This window comes from Seriola aureovittata, chromosome 13, assembly GCF_021018895.1.
Source record: "Seriola aureovittata isolate HTS-2021-v1 ecotype China chromosome 13, ASM2101889v1, whole genome shotgun sequence".
Lineage (NCBI taxonomy): Eukaryota > Metazoa > Chordata > Actinopteri > Carangiformes > Carangidae > Seriola > Seriola aureovittata.
This window is the reverse complement of record NC_079376.1, coordinates 23,961,200-23,974,774: the sequence shown is the minus strand read 5'-3', so window position 1 is coordinate 23,974,774 and position 13,575 is coordinate 23,961,200. Positions and strand designations below refer to the sequence as shown.

Here is a 13,575-nt window from a genome sequence, read left to right as displayed (position 1 = left end):
ATACCCATGATTCATGTTTCAGTGTTGGGACCTAAGTTGTTTATATTCTACATAAATTATATTTGTAAAGTGTCCAAATTATTCAAATTTGACTTATTTCCTGATGACACAAATTTATACTGGGAAGAGTTCAGCCTCTGAATTCAGTGGAGGGAGAATTGAAAACGATAAAGACATGGTTTGATACTAACAAGTTACCATTTAAGTCAGACTTAGTATAAATAATATTTGGACATTGGCAACAAAACTAGTTAAAAGCAGGATTAATGACTTTGAAATAGAAAGTTTCTGGGTGACATTACTGACTATAAATTATGTTGGAAGCCACACATAAATAATGTAGAGAAAAAAAGTGTCTAAAACTGTTGCAGTGTTGCATAAAGCAAAAACAGAAATCACTACTTATATTATACTGCTCTCTCATATTAACATACATTACTTATTGTGTGCAGATATGAGGAAACACTCATGCTGCAGAAGAAAGCTCTGAGAATCATCAAGCAATCAGATTCTACTATTTATTCATTAATGTGCTTTAAAATGTCATAATCTGCACAGATAATGTATAAAACACAAAATCATTTACTCCCAAACTGTATTCAGAGCCAGCATGAACTGAGGGGAATACGTACAGTGAAAAAAAGAGTAAGGACCAATATAAAAAGAAGATGCATATCCGTCAAAGGGGTAAAACCTGTGGATGAGTTGTGATGATAAAATAAGAATGTGTAAGTTCACTTGGTAAATTTAAAAAAAGGTTTAAAAATATGGTGATGAATAAGTACAAAACTGACATATAATGGATATCATCACATAAATGCAGCAGTGAAAGTCTTTTTTATTGACTTTTTCATATTTTCTTTCTTTCGGTCTCCGTACGTACGACTCACTGGAGCTTCGTCTTGCCTCATGTTCAGTTTTTCTTTGTAAATAGTTTGGTGTCTAATCTTAGGGGTGAAAAGTTTTTCTGTTTTTGCTTCTCGTCGTTCCTATTTTCTGTGACTACACATTGGCCTGTAGTGAGGAGTTTGCCATTTCATGCAACATTATGTAGAGAGGGGGGCTGTAATAAGCTGTGGCTTCAGCCGACACCTTTTCAGCCAATATTAGTGGGTTTTGTTTCTATGTGTATTTACTATGTATAAATATTAAAAAGGACCGAAATAAAATTGAACTGGACTTAACTGATACAACACAACTTCATTGTATGTATGCTAATATACACTCCCTGACCACTTTATTGGGAACACCTTTACAATCTATTGTACTTTAATACAACAGCTGTGCCATAAATTCTATATTTATGAAGTTAATAATGTTAGTGATATCATCAGAAATGTATAAATTCAATTCTATGTTTATTACTGAGGTCAGAGGTGGCGTGGTACTGGACTGCTTTATACTGAGAGGTGTTCCTAATATTTTGCCCTTCCCGTCCACACACATGGGAGGGACAGAACTGAATTAGCTATGACAGTTTCCTCATTTACTGAGTGCGAAGGACAAAGCGGACAAGCTGATTGATAGAATAAGTCGCAGCTTCCTCATTCGAAAGCGGGTCACACTAGAAAGTGGCACAGTGAAATGAATAGCTCCAGAAGCTGCTCAAAGGGCTGGTTGTTAAACTGCTATAACATGTGCAACCCAGACAGCAAAATAAAACTTCTGGTCCAACATATGCCTGGGTGCTCGGCCCGAGTCTGGCCCACATACTTCCACATCTTGGCAGATTCTAGCTGTTATTTTTTTATCCTGTGGTACTGACTGACAGCCTGAAGATTTTCTTTGAGTGCACCAAAACCGGTCCAGATGTGGACGTAGCATCTGACAATCATTCGGTATATGGGCCAGATTTGGGCTGTGGAACTGGGCATATACAGGACCAGAAGAAAAGAAGCATGTGGCCCAAGTATGGGCCGGATTTGGAGACAGCTCCGGCTGGGAGTCAGCTGCCATCTGGAAAGCTAACCACTAACACACTAGTGAGTCGTGAACATGCCAGCTCTAGTCAGTCACAACAACTTTCTGACCTTCTTTCAATTGTCTGTGTACTGAACAGCTTGCTAACTGCTAGCATTTTGTTGCCAGGAGTGTTCATTTCATTAATAAAGAGTTATTGAAGGGGAGTTAGTTTGGTTCCCAATAGGACAGTAAATTCACATAATTGATCCAAAACGCATTTGCTCTCTTGACTCCTCATAACTCTTAACTGTCTTTTGTGGAGCAGTTTATATTGCAGTGGATGGTGCAACGCAGCTAATAAGCTAATTCCCCTGACGATCGTCGCCTACGAGTGAAAAACAAGTTCACTGAAAAGTGAACCCGACAAGAAATTTGCACAGATTTACTTTGTTTTTCTAGTTTTGCCACTGTGCAACATCTGGCACTGAATTGTCTTGGCCAATTAAATTCATGCATGTCATGAGAGGGAACCCAGAGAATAAACAGCCATGTGATGCCTTGGACTACAACAACTGGACCTCCCGCTGTATTCTATATTTCATCCTCTCACTAGTATCCTGTAACAAGTCGGTAAATAGAATTTTATTCATACAGCACCTTTCAAACCTAGGTTACAACATGCTTTACAGAAGAAGACCTCCACAGCCTGAGACCCAGGCAGAGTCCCCTTATGTTTTCAGTCTTGAGCCCCACAGAGGACCTGAGGGGCCTAGCAGAGGTGCAAGGCATTAGTGGTTCACTGATGAACTCTGTAGTAAGATTATTCACGGTCTTATAGATGAGGATCCTGAATCGAATCCTAAATGTAATCAGAAGCCAGTGTAGGGACATGACACCACCACAGCCCCCTGCACTGTTCTGCTTCTATATTGGGTTTATCACCTCTACCGCTGTAATCCTTCATAGCAAACAAACCCTAATTGCATCACATCAAAGCCACAGCCGTGCCTTCCCTCAGCAGCAGACATGGAGATGAATGTGAGAGCGTGTTAATCTGTCTCGACAGGTGGAACCTCCACAACATCGAGCAGCCTTTGCAGCTTCATTGGCATTGTTACATCAGCCCACAAACAGCTCCAGTGGCCCCTGACCAGAACACGCTCACCAGGAGGCGCACTGTCTGCCATCAAGTAGCTGGAGTTAACAGGAAACAATTTGCACTAATTGTGAAGGAGGTGGGAGTATATGAGGGTCATTTTCCAAGTGGACTTTGATTTGCTGGTTTGGGCTGCTGGTTTTGGTGGTGGTGGTGGTGGTGGTGGTGGTGGGGTCTCAGCAGAGTCTCAACATTAATAAATACCTTGTGGATCCTGCTGATGTTCCTCAGCATGAAATGTAGTCAAGATGGTGATCCATAAACTTTTCATCTAGAGCGATCATCAGGTCAAAATGTAATTTGTCCATTACTTCAATACTTTCTCTCTCCTGATTGGCTGGATCACAGCGGACAGTGTTAATGGAGGTTGTGCCAGAATCTGTTTCATGAATAGTTTAGCCAAGCTCACTATCAATCAGCATGGGGTCTGAGAGCATCAGTAGAGACACTGCTGATCTCCTTTCAAGAGCCCCTTTCACACTGGACAAAAAACCCACTAATGCCTGCTAACAAATGGCTTTTGTCGTTTATGTAAAAGGGTATAATCAACGACCAAGTATTAGGGCCACATTGAGGAAAACAAATCTGAATTTTCAAGGATAAAGTCGTAATTTCACAAGAAAAAACTCAATATAATGAAAATGAAGTTGTAATTTTAGATTGTGTGTTGTTTTAGAGGGAAATGTCAGAAGCTTCAGAATGAGGAAGGTTTCACAAATAAGGAGATACTTCATGTTTTGGCTCATCATCATCATCTTCAGCAGAAGGACACTGAAAAGATTGTGAAGAAACTGAGTCTATTCTATTGTTAGAGAAACAGCAGCTGCCAGAAGCAGCTCAGGCTGACACTGATGTAACATTCCTAAAAATTATTTTTTCTCTCAAAATTTTACATTTTTAATTCTTGTAATATTATGGCTTTTTTCTTGCAATTTCAGATTTCTTTTTTGGCCCCAATACTCCATCGTAATTATCAGCATTCAGTCCCAGGTCAAAATGGCTCTGCAGTATGTATCAGTTCAAGCTTCAATCAGCAGTGATGTAAACATGACACCTGGGTGAACTCAGTAATTTCCGCCCTTTTTCCTGCTGTGACGTCTTTTAGAGCACAGATAATACAAACACACCTGTCACCAGGCTCGGTCTGGGCTTCAACGAAGGTTACTGTCAACAGCTGGGTAGAAAAACATCATGACATTTCCCGATCAGCTCACTCGTTGGCTATGGCAGGTTTCTGTTCAATATTACTAGTCCTTTCACACTGCAGGATTTCAGGTTGTTATTTTCAATCGGGGCGATTCCCATCCAGCCCGTAATGTTGAGATTACGCATGTAAACCCTCAGACGACAGGATCATTTGATCACTTGGTCGGATAATCGGTTCAGACCTGTCAAGGTTTGTGCTAAGCTGGACCCAAATGCAGCCGAAAAACACAAGGGAGTTGGTGGAAAGAAATTATTTTAATAACAAAAAGTAACTACTTACAAAAACTCAAAATCCAAACAGGCAAAAACTGGCAAACCAAGTGAAAAGGAAACCGAAGCACGAGGGTTACACAAGGTACTTAAACAGCAAGCCAAAACACAAGAAACCACAGGGGATGACAACAGATGAACCGGAGCACAGAGACTAAATAGATACAAGGAAGGCGAGGGTGATTGAACACAGGTGAAACACATCAGGGCGGGGCAGACAATCACCACACAGGGAACAGAACAAAGACAGGAAGAACAAACATCAAGAGATACACAAGGAAACCAACTACAAAACAGGAAGTGACAAAATCCAAGCATAAATGTCCACCATGGCAAACCATGACAAAACCAGCCTCCAATCAGGAAGCATCCAGCAATTGTCATCAGTCAGACCTAAATACCTTCCAAATTCTCCTCTAGTGTGGGGCCAGCATTAATTATTACACAGTGTGACGACGTAGGGAAATACCAAGCGGTCATGGATCAGAGCGTATATCTGTTACTGTCCTCTCAGCAGGACGTCTGCTCGTCTCATTCTGCATCAGCTGGGTCCCTCAGACTGCTCTGAAGCTCTGTGAGCTAAACAACAGATTCAGCTTTAGCTTGGCAACCCCTACATGGAATATGTTGATTTAAGCAATGCCCAAAACAGCTGACCATCATCTCACCATCTGCCCCCCTGCCTGTCTGGACCAATGACCGCCAACCATGCCAGATGGGTCGCCAGATCTGTGGCAAGATTATGAACCAGATAAACCAGGAATGCCAACAATGCTCTGAGCAGTGAGCGCCGGGAAGAGAAGTGTCTGGGTTTTGTTGTTGTTGGTTTGTTGTTTTAATTATTTTTTTTAGAAAATGTCACTTGTTAAATACTGATATGCTGTTACAACTCCTTACAAAATCCTCTCATTTCTACAGCAACATCATCCACAGTGCGAGCGTTCACACACGGTCTTATCTCATCAGGAATTCTCAGTGTGTCTCTCACAAGTCCAAACAATAGCTGCTCAAATCTGTTCAAAGACACAAATATGCGTCAGTAGCTCAGAGCTTTCATGTCAGGAACGCCATCTTTCGCACTGGGATTAGAAGATGGTTTTTCTGCCATGACAAATTTGCTGCTGGTGACACTTTTCCTTGTTTCAAGGTGCGAACAGATGGTTCCATCAAATATTGAATGAGCGGTGGCATTGTTTTCAACATGTAGGCCAGGTCTATTTCAAACCAAAAGAAATGCTGTGGAATATGTTGCTGCACATAGGTTGACTGACTGATAAGAAGAAAGATCTAGCTGAGGCCCAGTACAGTACGTACGTACAGGCCATTACATAGTATCTGTCTGACAACCCATTTCCCAGGTCTGTACCAGCAGAGGGATTCTGCCACTGATCATGGTAAAACTAAAATATGTTTGAGTGGCTACAAACATTTCTTATTCTTTCACTGATCCCATCAAATATGGACCTTGTTCACAGCAATACACTGGTCACTGTCATTATTATCATTGTCACTGCTGGTTATTTAGTTGTTCACCACTGTCCCTAAAATACACAAATCAAAGGATGTCCTCAGGTGCAGCGCTGGGACCAAAAGACTCTACAACGATATATACATATGACAAAATGAAAGGTTCTGTAAACCATCGTCACTACCACTAGATGCCACACTAGAGCACCAGCATCTCAGACCAAAACAAATGCTTTGTGGGCCACCCCCCCCCCCCCCCCCCATAGGGTTTTCCTCTAAATAAAACCAGACCAATAATAACCCCACATTCGGATTGGGAAAAAAATTCAGCCTTGGTTTTATCCGCTGGGATTGGCCTCACAAATGGCACTGATGGAGCTGGTAAAAACTCTCAAATATAAAACCTTAAAAATGAAAGAAAAGAACAAGATAATGTCATTCTTTTAAATGGAACTGCATTCCATTTCAAATTTCTTTTTATATTTTGTTTTTTTAATTAAAACTGAATACACAAATTATTATCTACTGCACTGTAGACGATCAAAGTGTAGCGTCAAAATCACACGGTGTGCAGAACATTTACTTCCTGAATTTACTTACAAATCCATAAGTTAATATTTCAGAGCCTGGTAGATAAAACAGAGAGAGATCAGAGTCTTTCTCAGGTGATAAATAAATCAAACTAAAGACAAGCGACAGAGGATGAGACAGAAACCTCTGCTTCACATCAAACCACACACCCATTCCTGCAGGATGACAGACTGACTGAGGCACAGCTGATAAAAATAGATGAGTGTGGAGAGTAGTTTCAGAAGAAGAGGGAGACAGAGGGAGGCGTGGACAACAGACAGACAGACAGAGAAGGAGCTCCAGCAGACACACTGAGCTCAGTGTCTCTGTCTAGCAGAGGAGCTGTGCTGTGTCTCCAGGGGCCGTCTGTCCTCATCACCTGTGCTCACACACACACACACACACACGGTCAGGCCGGCCTTTATCAGTTCCCCTCCCCTGCACACAGATATAACAAAGCTGTGAGTGTGAATTATGTAGCAGTTTGTCTTCAAACGGCCTCCTACACAGACAGAGGCAGAGAAGAAGGAAACCAGCTCTCTTCACCTCGCGGAGCTGTGATTGTTCGCTTTTGAAAATCAAACGACTGGTGTTTGCAGAATGACGTTCATCCTGCATCAGCTGGAATCCATCGTTTGACGCGCTGGCTCAGTATCAATGTTCGTTTTGATCCACTGAGAAGCTCAGGTCTGCATCACTTCATTCACTCAGTCGGCCAAAGTTAATCCATCTGCTCCCTATTTGTCATGGTACGGCACCACAGTGTCTCCACACACTGAACTCATTCTGCTTTATTGAGGAGCGTGCTGTACGTCCATGTCCTTATTTTCCCTGATTTAACTCTTCTTCTATGTTGACCTCTTGTCTTGATAAATACAGTATCATAGACATTTCCAGAACACAATCACTTCCTTTCCTGGCAGGAATCATTCCTACAGGATCCTGACAGGAACAAAAGAGTTTACAATAAAGCGATCAATAATAACGAGCAGAAGATATTTAACAAACAAACTCTAACAAACAGGAGAGTTTATCACTAAAAAGCAACATGATAAGTATTGTAGCTTAATTTGAACTGAACGCAGATTCTTTAATCCGACAGGATTCCTGACAGTGATGAAGCTTTTACTCTCCTCTTCATCACTGCAGCTCAGAATAACACAAGGAACATTTCAGTCAGACTGACTCATCAAACATCAACGGCTTCTCTCCTCTTTTCTTTCTCTCCTCTCTGCAGCAGAAACAGTCTGACATTCATCACAGTTTGTTCATCATCAGACAAAAGAACAAAAGTCCTCAGTGAGAAACTTAATTGTAATTCCCATACTTATTTACACTGTATCTTTAGTCTGACTTTAATAATTAGAAATTATTTCTAGAGTTTCTTTTTTTACTCTAGTCATGTGGTCATATTGTTTACATTTCACTTTATGATAACCAAAGACCTCAGAGACTGAGGATGAAGAAGAGTTGAGGTAACAAAGACCCTCAAAGTCACGGCTAAAGGCTTCAAGGAATCATTGGAGCTGGTTCACATTTCTGTTCATGGGTCGACCACACACACACACACACACACACACACACACACACACACACACACGTTTGCTGGACTGATGAGACTGAGGTTGTACTGTGTGAAAGCTGTGACCTCATAGATGACGGTACCCCTCTGCTGTCGGCCATATTGCCCCTGTGAGTTCCTTCTTCACTCTCAGTCATTTGACCGTTTGTTTAGAGCACCTGCATATTTTAATAAAAATATCGATTTTTGTCACCAGTGTATCAATAACGTATCACAAGTAGCACAATATATTACTTCATCAATATTTAGTCCCACCCCTACTATGTATGGTACACAAAGGGCTCTGCAAACAAACATGAAAACATCCTCCCAGAGGTGGAGCAGGGGGGGGGGTCATCATCTGGGTCTCTGCTGCCTCTGGACCTGGACAGCTCCGCATCATCGAGGGGAAAATGAATTCCCATGTTTATGACGGTCTGTTCCAGGATAATGTCAGGGTGTCTGTCCACCTGCTGAAGCTCAGGAGAAGCTGAGCGATGCTACAGGACCATTATTGCAGACATTTTGACATGTCACAGCAAGAACAGCACAGGTTTAACACAATTAACAATATTAATATGGCTGCATACCAGGTGTCTGGCATGGGAGGGAGTCTCATTATTACAACTGTGCATTAACTCCTAGCAGTCGAAGGCTGTCGAGTCAAACTGCACACCTCCTGAATCCTTAATATTCCTCTGATCCCATCTGTTGTGGAAATGTGGGAAACTAAAGTTCATTTCAATTCACACAAAATACACAAAGATAGACTGGTTTTGACCCGGATCCGGATAAGCGGGAGACGACGAGAGACGAGAGACTGGTTTTGAACCAGTCAAAGAAAAATACTACCTGTTTCCCAGTGGAGTGGAAAATTCTACAGAGCCAATGAAAACTGATATTTTATTTTCATTTGCTAAATACTGTATATTAACTGGAACCAGTGCTAAAATGATGAGTGAAATGATGATCAGATCTTCAGTTAATTATTTTAGACTCTTTAAATATTTGCAGCTTCTGATACAACAAGACGTCTGAGCACGTGACCCTGAGCGGTGGGAAACTGTGACTGATATTTTTAACTGCTTTCTGACTTATACACTGGACAATTATTGATTAATCAATAGAATAATCAGCTGCGGCTCTAATTTCAAGTCTGGGTTCAAGTGTTTGTTTATGTTTAATATTTAATGTCTCAGTTCACCAACAGGACAGTTATTACAGACTAAAGCTGGCTCCCTCACCATGTGTTACACAGTGTAGAGAGAACAGCGATTGACACGCAGTTATTTTCAGGACCGAACGCTTCTCACTCCCCTCACACACTGAAAACCACCAGCCATCCTTCCATTCAGCAACACTGCTCCATAGACAGACATACAGTATAAATACCTGGCACTACATGCTCTGTGCTCGCCAAACACATCAACACATATTCACTGTTTTTCCTGTTTGCAAACCGTATTTAAATCAGCCTAAAGCCAGATTTAATCAGCTCCAGGTAGTCATGGTCTAGACTGGTAGTAAAGGTCATTGACCCTGTATATCTGAGACGACTTTCACATATCCTACCTACAAAGCACACAGTGTAACACATAATTATTAATAACAATAATAAATTAGAATCATCTATTTAAAGCCACCATTTTGTTTCTTAATTCTTACTTTGGCGCCATCAAGTGGCAGCATCAAGAACGACAGTGAAATAGTGCTTTTATTTTGCTCCCATATTCACATCTGGATTGATTTACAAGAGACAGATTAAACCAAGGAGCAGTGGCCAACACCTTGTGACCTTGTTTTAGCCCAAATGCTGTATGCTACACTTCCCATGATGCACCTCAAGAGCAGCTTTGGTCTGAGCCATCCAGCCAGGTAAATGTCTGTTTTTCTTTTGTTTGCAATCCAAGCCCTAGCTGATCTAACATCATGGAGTTATTTTCTCAGACTGGACAAAGCTTCACATGTTATATAATTATGCGTTATATACTTATATAAGCGTTTTGTGTATATTCAGTGTGTTCTCTCTTTATGGTCTGAATTAGTCATATCCCTACAAATATTTCAGAAATATTTCAGTGGTCTTTGCTCAAGAGCTGTCTGCAAACCAAAGTGCTGGTGGTAAATATTTCATTGGCCTCAGTCAACTCTCATCTGCTCCGTTCAGCTGAGCTGTGTGTAAAACCCTGAGAGCGGAGGTCCTCCCACCCCATCACAACCAAGTGCTGCAAACACTCTCAGCTTGATGCTGCCGTTTCCCCCATTAGAGGAGCAGTGGAAGATGGAAGTGGAAGAGGGGAGAGTGGCTTCAAGGCCCGGAGGATAGGAGGGTAACAAAGAGCTGATGTGTTCACAACAAGCCGTTGTCACAAAGGATTAAACAAGTGATACAAGCAGACACTGATTCACCCAAAGGCTTACTGAATAACAACACATTTCTAGGTGCTACATGTATCCGGCTCTGCTGCACAGAGGAGCTCAGTTATTCATGTTTCACATCTCTGAGCTCGAGCGCTGTGATGCAGGTGAACGGCAGCTAATTCAGACACTTAGTCAATAAAGGCACCCTCGCTGTATTCCGAGGTGGGTGTTTACTGAACCGATTGTTCAGCGGCTGAGGGCGGGAATAAGGGGGGGGGGGGGGGGGGGAGGCTGGGTCCTTTGTCCCTCTGCAGCCCCCTTCCTTCCTCCCCCTCTCCAGCGTGACAGCGGAGCGTGTGCCCCGGTTGTGGCAGCGTTGCAAAACATGTGCCCCCCCCCCCCCCCCCCCCCCCCCCCCCGGTTTTTAGCCCACCACAGCTGGAGGAGTGTGATGTAATGTAAGGTTAACGAACAAATGACGGACTGATACAAAGACACTAAACTTCCAAGTACAATTAACGGGCGCGTGTCGGTCCGTCGTACAGAACGGGGTTGCTCGTGTGTTGACACACGGCTCCACAACCACGGTTCACTCTCAGTATCCAGTCTGTGTAGTGTCATTGTGATGACGCGAGATTGTGTTTATGTGTTTTTTTTAGTGTTTAATTAAAGTTAGCGTTGTAGAAACAAACGGCGAAAGGACACACACTTTGTTACGGTACTTTCTCGACGTGCTATCGAAACAGATTCACTCAGCTAATGCAGCGTAACCGTTAACCTGCGTCAAACCGCACAGCTCGACAATAACCGCAAACCAGCCTGACTAACAGAGACATTGTGCTTTAAACCAACTCCTGCGACCACAACAACCAGTGTGACTGCAACACAAACAAGTGCGGAGAGCCGCCACTGCGAGCAGACAGATTAGTGGTAAATCCACGGCTGACAAGCGGCTCCCGTAGTCTAGTTTATTCAAGCGTAGTAACGAGCGATAGTTGCTTATTATCCCGGTAACCGAGGCACCGACTCACCCGCTCTTCCTGCTCGTCTGCTGAGGTCTTCAGAAATAAGAGTGAGTCCACATTGTGTCTTTTTATCTCCGCAGCCCTCCGACAGCCACGAACCGCTGCTTCTCATGGACCGTACGCATCAGTCGGTGTGTGGTGCTGGATAGGTCCTTCTGTGTGTGTGTGTGTGTGTGTGTGTGTGTGTGTGTGTGTGTGTGTGTTAGGATGAAACGCCTTTTCTCCTCCAGGAGCTGCATTGTTGACATTGGCTTCCTGACGTCATGCTGGCCCTCATTCACAACAACGGCCGAGCCCCCCGCCCCCCTCCATGCCCTGACGACGATGCAGTGGAGATGTTTGTATCTTTACTACTGATTTACTACTACACAGATTAATGCATTTTATCAGATTTCACCATTTTACCGGATAAGGATTTAGAATAGGCTAAGGAAGAGAGATCAGATTTTTATACGCAAATGTAATGTATGTACATACACTGAATTTCCAAATATGACATAATGTGTACATATAAAATAAAAACACATCTGTAAAAAATTATACAAGAAACATATTACTAATTGGAATAATGTCATATATTGACATATGTCTAACCCATACAAATATGTATGTTTATGTATGTATGCTTATATTGTGGAAATATGTTACACATGGTATATGTATAATGTATATATGTATAATGTAACATATATCCATCCCACAGCCTGTCAATATATGCATCCAAAGGTCTGAGACCACTTTCCCAGAATGGGAAAATAGACAGGTTCACAATGAAGGACAAATGAATTAGAAAAAACATTTTTATATGTATGTTGTTTTATTAAACTTGCATTGATAAATTTAATGTATATCATCAACATATATGGTCGCATCATGTTAAAAATACAACATTTCATAATGTAGATATTTTATATATATATATATATATATATATATATATATATATATATATATATATATATATACCAATTTATGCATTAATATTAATCTATAAATTATTTTTTAATCACACTAATAAATAACATGTAATGTAATAGAGGACATACAGTATATGGTAACACCACTCTTGATATAGGGATGTACAGTATATATACTACATTTCTGCATGTGTCAATCATAATGAGCAGAACCTTCCAATGTAAAAGATCAAGTTACAGTAAAGCAGAAATGCGGAGAAATGTACAAAACATAGTTTCAATCTCTGAATTATCAACCTCTCAACCATCATCATCATCATCATCATCATCATCATCAAACAATGACAGACATATTAACCTGTCTACTTGCTCACCTGGTTCCTCTTGCTCTCTCTCTTTCTTTCTCTCTCTCTCTCTCTCTCTCTCGCTTTACCTTTGCTCTGACAATCACACACTGTATTCAGCAAGAGAATGACCTGTAATCTGATGATAATTAAAGCCAACACAGACTATTTATGGTGTAAATGAATATGAGAGGAGGGTGGGGGAGAATCCACATTTGATTCTAGTCTATTAATACTGTACACTGCTTAGTTATGTGAGATCACTGTCCACCACCTAGCATTATAACTACAGCATGTGTCCACTCTCTCACCTGGTTCTCTCTCTCTCTCTCTCTCTCTCTCTCTCTCTTTGTATAACAAGCAAATGTTTATAATCTAATAAGAGGTATAAATCAATGTATAAGATTATTGTAACTGAATATTGTGTTGCTGTAAATCCATCCATGGTAAAACAGTTTGTTGTGACGCCACAGTTCACTGTCCATAAATGTGCTGTAAATGTACCATAAAGAGCAATTCTCTCAGAATAAGCAGCACTGTGATTAATTTAACTGAAATAATAAAGTGCATCAGTTAGCTCGTTAGCCGGTAACTGTGCACACAGTGTTAGCTGACGGTCTCTGTCAAAACATTCAGTTTCAACATGTATTTTTAATCTACACAATGCACTCGTTAACAACTTCTTCTTCTTTGGTATTCCAGCCAACACTAAAGGTTCATGTACTGTACCGGAGTGTGTGTGACTTCACACTGGATGTTAAACCTGTTCAAACAAAGGTAATTGAACCTGTCCCCA

At 41.4% G+C, this 13,575-nt stretch overlaps 1 protein-coding gene across 1 annotated transcript in view; it reads right to left on the bottom strand.

The window, feature by feature from the left end:
- The window catches only part of bach2a (BTB and CNC homology 1, basic leucine zipper transcription factor 2a), a 46,630-nt gene extending 34,949 nt beyond the window's left edge, over positions 1 to 11,681 (bottom strand). Inside the window, exon 1 of the mRNA XM_056394242.1 lies at positions 11,525 to 11,681. The gene's annotated coding sequence lies outside the window, so the exon portion shown is untranslated. The remainder of the gene's footprint in view (positions 1 to 11,524) is intronic.
- Between the last annotated feature and the right edge of the window lie 1,894 nt (positions 11,682 to 13,575).